This window comes from Quercus lobata, chromosome 3 (assembly GCF_001633185.2).
Source record: "Quercus lobata isolate SW786 chromosome 3, ValleyOak3.0 Primary Assembly, whole genome shotgun sequence".
NCBI lineage: Eukaryota > Viridiplantae > Streptophyta > Magnoliopsida > Fagales > Fagaceae > Quercus > Quercus lobata.
Window position 1 is genome coordinate 42,723,940 of NC_044906.1, and position 9,717 is coordinate 42,733,656.

The 9,717-nt window shown below is 31.4% G+C and overlaps 1 pseudogene; it reads right to left on the reverse strand.

Annotated features, from left to right (window-relative positions):
- LOC115980925 lies at positions 1 to 7,600 on the reverse strand (annotated as a pseudogene).
- Between the last annotated feature and the right edge of the window lie 2,117 nt (positions 7,601 to 9,717).

Genomic DNA, 9,717 nt, shown 5'->3' on the forward strand with positions numbered 1-9,717 from the left:
TTAAGCAGCAAGATGAGAAGTAAGATCGACTTCCAATGGGGTGGCTTTTAGGTTGGTAAGTCCAACGTTCTCAGTCATGTCTACGGGTTCATTAGATGGGTTGCAATTTCGAAAGCATGCAACAAGGTAGCTAGTGTGAGTTGTGTAACTTGAAGAGCAAATGAAATCCCAGGGCACATTCTTCTACCACTGCCAAATGGTATCAACTCAAAATGTTGGCCCTTAACATCAACACCCTTGTGAGTTGTAAGGAATCTTTCAGGTCGAAATTCGGTTGGATCCACCCACACACTTGGGTCTCGATGTAGTTTTGGAACATTAACTAGGAGTCGTGTACCTGTTGGGATGTTATAGCCAGCCAAAGTACAGTCTTCCAAGGACTCATGTGGCACTAAAAGTGGTGCAGCATGGTATAAATGCATTGTTTCTTTGAGGATAGCTTGTAGATACTCCAAGTTTTTCACATCTAATTCCTTCACGTGCCTTTCTCTACCAACTTGGATATCTAATTCTTGTTGAGCTTTCTTTAGAGTTTCACGGTTATTTAGAAGTAAAGAGAGATTCCATGTCAAAATTACTGTTGTTGTATCTGTGGCAGCTAAGATAAGGCCCTACAATGCAAAAGTAATGTAAATGGAATGTTGGGAATTAACGTCCTTCTAAACATTAGTCTGTGTATAAAATAAAAAGGTGTAGAATTTATATAATTTTGCCTAAAAATGACTCAAATCAGTCTGTGTATAAGTTTATAAATTTACAAGTTTATTACAGTATTCATATAAATTTATACTGACACTATTCATTTTGTATTTAAATGTTTATTATTTCTTTATGTATCTTGAGTATAAAGAGAAAGAGTGGATAGTAGTAGTTGTGTATGAAGAAAGAGAAACAAATTTAAAAATCAAGAAAATTTGATATTTTAATGAAATGTAGTCTAAAATTGATAATATGATATGGACTATTTTGAAAAATGAGTATATAAAATAATAATAAAAAAGTGGGTTCTTATGCTAAAATAGACAGAAATTTTTGTACAATGTAAATGCTCAACTCTACAAGTCCACTTCCACAATAAGACAAGAGTGAATCAATTTTGCTATTTTTAGGATCCAAAATGTCTTCCTGACTTCTACAATTTTCGGGAACGTGTTCGTTGGCAATTTCGTCTTCCTGAGTGATTTGGTGAATGACTTATTTGAAATATTAATATTGGACCACCGATTTTGAATGGACTAATTGATCATTTATCAAATAGCTAAAGAAAAAATCAAATTTGATTGTTACTCCTTTCAAGTCTTAGGAGTTGAGACGTCACATATGACTTTACAAAGGAATACTTGGAGGAGTGTTCAAATTAAAATTGCTAACTCTACTACTTTTGCCCCACCCAAAAAAAAGACTACGTTTGCCAATGCGAATATTAGAGATTGTGACCAATATTTTGGAATGAAAAAATATTCTTATACACTCATTTATATATATACTATGTATTTACTATATAGTACCTATAATTTCACACATGTTGTCCACAGTTTTTTAAACATGTCCACACTTAACAATGAATACATAATATGTACAAACAATGTACACTAATGAGTGTGCAATAAACCTATTTGATATTTAGAAAGGTTTTTAATAGTGTTTATTGTATTCGTGAATTAATATGGTTATGAAAAAAAAGGGCAAAAAAAAAAAAAAAAAAAAACCTTACCATGCATGTAGCTTTGATGATTGTATCAGCATCATAACTGGAAAATCTTATCCTCATCACTGACAATGGATAACAATACGTTCATAAAATCCTGGTTTTCCTTCATCCCACCACACAATTTCCTCTACTTATTTTCTTCTAGCCATCCTCCAACTTTATGATCCAATTCTTTGTCTTTTCCATAGATTTCTCATATCCTCCCATGTCCAACCACTTTAGATAAGGAAGTGCATCTAACACCACAAATGTCCCAGTCAAATCGAAAAAAATCTCTCAATGCCTTTCGACATTCATCATTCCATTCATTCTCATCCTTGGTCATAGCCCCACCAAATCGCTTCCCTACAACCATCCTATAGATACAATATCTAGTGTTGTGTTCCCAAACCATCTTTTCATTCCCACAAACACCTTGTTTTTCTTGCCCAATAGCTCAAATTAGTTCTAATTTAAACCTGCTAGTGAAATTATTTTTAAATATAACAACTCGCTATTTATGATTTGTTGTATAAGTGTTGTGAATATATCATTTCTCATTGTTGTATAAGTATGATCACGGTATAACAACTTCTAAACCAAAATAAGCATATAAACATTAAAAAAAAACCAAAACCAAAATAAAAAATAAGCTCAAACAAAACTGGGAGTACTTGAAAAAAAAAACAAAACAAAAAACAAAAACAAAAAAAAAAAACAAAAACAAAAACAAAACAAAACAAAAAAGCAAAAGGCATCTCACCAAATTGACCAAACCAAAGCCAGTGCAGAAAGCATGAAATGGTGCATTATTTTTAGTATCATGCCTCCAAACTGGACTAAGGTCATTTTTAGAGCCCGTTTGATAAAAGATTTTTAGTAACGTTGTTTAAATTTTATGAAAATACATATAGGTAAAAAGTGTATAAAAATACATGCCAGTGTTGTGATGTTTAAACAACAGTTTTCGTTGTTTAAACACCATTACTAGACTGCCTTAGCCTCTTGAATCTTTTTATATATTTAATAGAAATAGCTATCTCAACGACTGAATTCATAGTAATTGTAAAAGAAGAATAAAAAATTCAAAAGTGGAACCAACTCCACATTCCACAAGTCCACATCCACAATAAGACGTGTGAATCGGTTTTACCATTTTATTCTTCCTAAGCTTTGACAATTTTCAGTAACATGTCGTAGACAATTTCGTCTTCTAGGGCGGCTTGTTAAATATAACTTATTTGAAAGTGATGAGGATAAAACAAATTGGTCAAGATAAGCCGACGGAATTATAGCGACGGTATCTACTCGTCTGTCAGCCAGTCTAATTACTGACGGCAGGATAAAGTTGTAAGTGTAGGCACTATAGGCCGATGGTAAGATAAGGCTGAAAGGTCATCCTGAAACTAACGGGATAAAGACCGAAGGCATAATATAAGCTGACGGTATTGTCAAAGAATGCTTGCTAACCACGTTTGCGTGTATAAGTAAATGACTTACCCTCCACATTTTGTAACAAGGATTCCTATATGGAAAGGATCCCGCAAAATATGCCCAAAGAGATTCCTATAATGAAAAGACTTCTACTCTAAGGAAAAGGGGTCAAGCCCTACTACTATAAAAACCCAATCACTCTCATAAACCGAGGTACGTATAATTTACCCTCTCTAGCACTCTAGAGTAGTGAGAATAGTTCTGACTTGACTTTCGGAGGGTATTTGGCCGGTACCACACTGGTACTCTCTGCTAGGTCCTTTCTTTTCGCTATGCAGGTGCTATTTGGAGCGCGCGAGGACTGTGTGGCTTACTGGTGGTATTTTCGGCATCATCAAAAAGGTTGATATTGAACCACGATTTTTGATGGACTTATCAATCATTTATAAAATGGCTATAAAGAAATAGCTTATTTGAAAGGTTGATATTGAACCACGATTTTTGATGGACTCATGGATCATTTATAAAAGGGCTATAAAGAAATAGCTTATTTGAAAGGTTGATATTGAACCACTAATTTTGATTCTTTGAATGGACTCATCGATCAGTTATAAAATAGCTAAAAAAAAAGGAAAGAAAGAACCAAATTTCATGATTATCAACAAAAACAAGTAAATAAAAAAATAAAACCAAATTTGATTGTTTACTTTCAATTCTTGGGAGTTGGGATCACATATGGCTTCTGTGTGGGGATTTTCCCACACAAGCTATTTGTCCGCTTTGGGGAGCCAAGCCCGCACGGTTTTGTCACGAAGGGATGAGAGCTAAGGATTAGCCTTGCTATGTACTCAATCCCACATCGCCTAAGTAAGCGCCCCACGCATGCCTTATAAGCTGTTGGGCAAAGGGATGGTGTACCACTACTCCGCATGCAGAGTAGTGGTACACCATGCCTTTGCCCAAGAGCTTATAAGGCATGCGTGGGGCGCTCACTTAGGCGATGTGGGACTGAGGACATAGCAAGGCTAATCCTTAGCTCTCACCCCTTCATGACAAAACCGTGCGGGCTTGGCTCCCCAAAGCGGACAAATAGCTTGTGCAAGAAAATCCCCACACAGCATCTCAAAGGATTTCTTGGAGGGTTCAAATAGCTCTTAAAAAATACTACGTTTACAATGCATATTTGATACTAGAGATTGTGACCTATATTTTATTTCTAATAAGAAAATATTCTTATTCACTAGATCATATATATTCTGTATTTTATCTATAATTTCACATATTTTATCCACAATTTTTAAATAATTCCACACTTAAAATATGAAATACTTAATGTACACAAACGTAATTTTTTTTTTTTATGAACATGTACACAAACGTAATAAACAATACCACATTCGATATTTAATTAGCAAGATTTCTAGTGGTGTACAATGCAAAGAAGTCAATTTCATATGTGTGTACCGTTTCGAAGTTATCATTATATATGTGTTTTAGTTTAATAAATGAAAATTTACTATATAATAAATGTTTTGTAAAATACTAAAAATCATATCATATAATATATAATAAAAGTTGGGCTTAGAAGCCATAGTTGATCCAAGTGGCTTCACCAAATTGCAAAATTTTTTGTAGATTTAAAAAAAAATAGATATATTTTTCTTCTCCTATAATTTCTAAGTGGATAGAAATCATAAATTTTTTTTATAAAACTAGCAACATAGTAGTATAGTACATGTTTATATGATTTTAACTTCTCTTATAATTTCTAAGTTGATAAAATTCATAATTTGATTACAATCCAAATTCTATCTTAATTTGATTACAATCCAAATTCTTCATCTAATCTTTTATAATAAAAAAAATCTTCATGAAAAAAAAAATAGCAACATGTACACGTTCAAGTTGGAAAAAAAAAAAAAAAAGTTGGCTGCCCAAATTGCAAGAAATTTATAGATAAAATCAATAAATAAATAAATATTAAGTCCTATGTATATCACTATATCCTACTAGAATTTGATCACAATTGAAATACTAATCCGAGTCAAATACCACCTCCAAAACTAATTAGATAAAGCATGAATACAAAATTTTCTAATTAAAATGAATTACAAGGACCAACAAAGCTAATTTGATATAAAGCCTAAGACACTAAACAAAAAGGAGAATATGCATAAAAAGGGAGAAGATAATTTGATTACAATTGAAACACTATCTGCATCAAATAACTCTTCTAAATATTAATGTTTTAGCCATTATATATTGATTTCTTTTTCAAACAATATCTCTATTGGTTTGAAAAATAAAAATAAAAATTTCACTCCCTCTCCAAATTTGACATGGAAGACATAACCACCATCACAGACAAGTACATTTTTTTACACTTTACATACACTTGATGTGTCTTTCAAATATGCATACCGTTAAATTTATGACTATCAAGATCTATAGATTCAGCCAACAAAAGACAAAGAAACACTATTCTTGCAAACAGATCATATAAGCAATGAACAATTGAAGATAATCAATATAGTTATACATTTATTTTACATAATAAATTTGTATCGATCTGCTTCAATTGTGCACATTTATTTTATAATAAATTTGTTTCCAAGTAAAACTAATCTTCTTGATACCATTGACTACCCAAGAGAGAGCACAGCAGTAATATAGAAGCATAAACAATGATAAAATAGATGATAAAGAAGAAAATAGCAAAATAGATATATTCAAAATAAGGTTAAAATGGAGTATGGAATATGAAAACTGAAACTAATAAAATCTTACTTGAAATAAAACTTCTTTCTTGAAAACAAACTTCTTTCTGATACAAGCTTGAAAATAAACATTGTCTAAAGAGTTACAAGATTACAAAATAAAACTAAAAGGTTACAAGGTTCTGTCTCAAGGAAGGTTACAAGATTACAAAAGGGAAGAGTACAAAAGTCTTTCAAAGAGAAGGAGAAGTAAAGCTATTACAAAGTCTTTCTAAAGCTTGGAATCTTTTGGAAGTCTAGAAACTAAAATTTAGAAGCCTGTAAGTTTTGAAGCCTATTTGGAGTCTTTTTGAAGCTTGTCTTCTGTCTTCGTAGTCTGCCCCTTTTATAGATGTAGTAAACCATAGTAAATTAACCTGAGTGAGTAAAATTAAGTTAAACTGTCAGTGGGAACCATATATTCTGAGAATCGGAATCTGTCAAGATACTTTCTATCGCATGCAAGTGAACAGTGTTCTGTCTGTCTGGGAATATGTCTGCATGCTAGTAAACAGTAGTGAAAATCTATCTGTATCTCTGGACTGTCTTGGATTTGTCTGCACGCATACCAGTGAATAGTGATCTATACTGGTGAATAGTGATTTGTTATGTTTATCCCTGTCTGCCAATCTATATCCGCAAATTAGAATTATCTTACTGCTCATGGAATCTTCGTAGAGTTTCTGAACGCTATTCACACATGCTGGTGAATAGTGATCTGTCATGCTGATGAATAGTAATCTGTCTGGATATTCTGGACATTCTGCAAATCACTACTTGAAGAGATATCGTCTCTATTGAGACGCCTTCATGCTCTGTTTGAAATCTTCATTGGGGATTTCTGTTTTGGCAAAATGTGGTATGTTATTCGCCTTAGAATGGCTATCTTGCTTGCCAAGCAATTGACCATTAATTTTAAAATTAACAAATTATGCAAGTACACCTTAATTGAAGGCCTTCATGCATTTGTCATAGTTTCAAATTCTACAAAGGGAGTTTAACAAGGGACATTTCAAAAGTCTGTCTATTTCTAAAAGGGACATAGGATTTTGGGAAGATCAGGGAAAGGCATAGATTACAGAAAATCTTTCTGAAAGAAAATTTTAAATAAACTTTTTGAAGAGATAGTATATATACATATATATATACTTAAGTGAAAATAATATATATATACATATACGTAAGTGCTACTACTGGGTAAAGTAGTATCATCTACCTTTACATTAGTAGTAAACTCATTTGTTATAATCTCATCATTATCTGCTATTGGCTCATCAGTATTTATGTTCTTAAATATTGAGATTTCTTTTAGCAAATGTATATCCTTAGGGATTGGAGGTAGGATGAACTTAAAATTTACTTCCATTTCCAAGATATTAGTACATATTCCATTGTCTATCGTTGAAAAAGGATAAAGTAAAGCTAAAAAGGGATTCCCTATAATAACTTTAGAGGACAACTTGTCTGTCAAAAAGAAAGGTGTTCTAAAATTGATTCCATTATTGTGTATATATGCCTTAGTTAATTTATTGCTTATTTTAAGTCTATCACCATTGGCCTGGGTTAATCTGTCTGTTGTTGATTCATAATATTTGGAAGGTATTAATCCTTCTTGAATGCAATTCATATCAGCTCCAAAATCAACAAGTGCAACAACTGTTATCGAAAATTCTTTATGAACAACCAAAGTTATTTCAGTATACCATTTCTGGAATACCATTCTGTCAATCATATTTAAAAATTCGTCTTTATATTCATCTTTATGAAAACTTTTATCCACATAATTATTTCCGTCAAGGAGAGAGGAGTCTGTCAAGGGTTCATTACCATATCTAATTCTACTCTTTACACTAATTACTTATGTGGCTATCTGATCAATCATGTCCTTTAAAATGAAGTTTTCTGGTTTTAATTCTTTTAATTCTTTTCTTAGATTATTGACATCTATCTATAAATCTGTTATTGTTACAGATTTACTGGGTTTAAATCTATCAGTAATTTCTGAAAAATTATAAGTCGACTTATAATCTTTCAAATCTATTTCTAGCCTGTCAGATTGGGCAAAATTTCTTTCAATTTAGATAAATAATCATTTTTAGATTGTAAATTCGGAAGTCTGTCTATTAAGTCCATTATCATATTTTCTTGTTTTATTAAAATGCTTATTTTTAGTTTTCTTTTACAATAACAATTATCAGGATTATTGCAATCATATAATTTAACTTTTCCATTATCTGAAGAAATATCTGTTGATGATGAGGTGGTATCATAATTGTCTATCTGGTGAATTTCATTGTCTGTTTCATCACTATCTGTCTATTCTATTATACTCATTAATTTATCTTTTAACTTTCCTAATATGCCAAGTTTATTAATCTTTCTTTGAAAGTTACAGTATCTACTAGTATGTCTCTTTTTGCCACATTTGAAGCAAATAATGTCTCTTTCTTTATATCTATCATGTTTCTTTCTTTTGGATTCTTCTTTCTTTTCTTTAGTCCTACTTTTATGATATCTTTTGTCATTATTCTTGTATCTATCCACATTTTTCTTTTCTTTTTTTTCTTTTCCTAAAGGGAGCAATCAATGGTTCAAAACCATATTGCTCACAAAACGTTCCTAGCTCTTTTTTAGCATATCTTTTTTCTTTCTCTATTTGATTTTTCAATCTTAAATCATTACATAACCATAAGCCTGTCTTATTGATTGAAGATATTATGTCACCATATGTTAATTTAGGATAGACTATAGTTCCGTCATCATTATTGGCTAAATCAAGTCTAACTTTTTGAGCAAAGAAGTAAGGTAAACCAGAAATAAATTTTCCTTTCCAATATGATTGTTGACAATCATTTCTACTTAAAACTTTTGAAATAAAAACATCTTTATACCATCTAAAATTTGAAAGTTGTGGACATCTTAAATTAATCTTAAATTAATTAAAACATCTGAAGCTCTTTCTTTATATTGATTAGGATCTCCAACAAAATGTTTAGTTATGGTAAAAATTAAACTATTAACTGCATCTTGTGAAGGCTTTCTGTCTGTCATGATAACGCTTCCATCTGTTTCTCTTTTAACAACTGTTAATATTCCATTTCTGTCATCATTATCTAAATAGTGATCCCACCAACTTTTCAATTGGCTAGTAAAACCAGTGACAATTAAATGGGCTATCTGGTGATCTAGTTTTCCATGATTCTTATAGACGTTAGTGAGCAATGTCATTTCATGTAAAAGATTTATTATTTCACATTCTGACATTCCATCAATATTCCATTCATAAATTAAATCTGATGAATAAGATGAATTAACAAAAGTATGTCTTTCTTCAAACAGCAAATCAGGAGGAGTAGGTTTAGGATACTAGTTCTTTTTGGGATATGGTTCCTCAATTCTTCCTTTTTTACGGTCTTGTGATGAAGATGATAAAGTTAATTTATTAATCTGTAATTTATCAGTAAATTGTGATTCTAAATTATCTATATCTAATGAATCTGTCAAATCTGTCAATTGATTATCTTTTGAATCTTCATCCTCTGAAGATTCAATTCTTCCTATTGTATTTAACTTCCTATTATTTAATGGGTTCATGTCTTTTTGTGACTCTAATTTCATTAAATCTAGTTTTTTATTTATTTCATCAAGCAAATTATCCTTTTTTTTTTTTTTTTGTCATGGGTCTCTTTAAAGGTGCTTTGAGATGAGGAGGTATTTCATGAGGGATAAATAAAGGGATATTAGACGCATTTTCTTTTTTAATGGAAGTAGAAAGGGTTGTTATTCTGTCTTCTATATCTTGTAGCTTTTGACCGATTGTTTTTAGATATATATTAG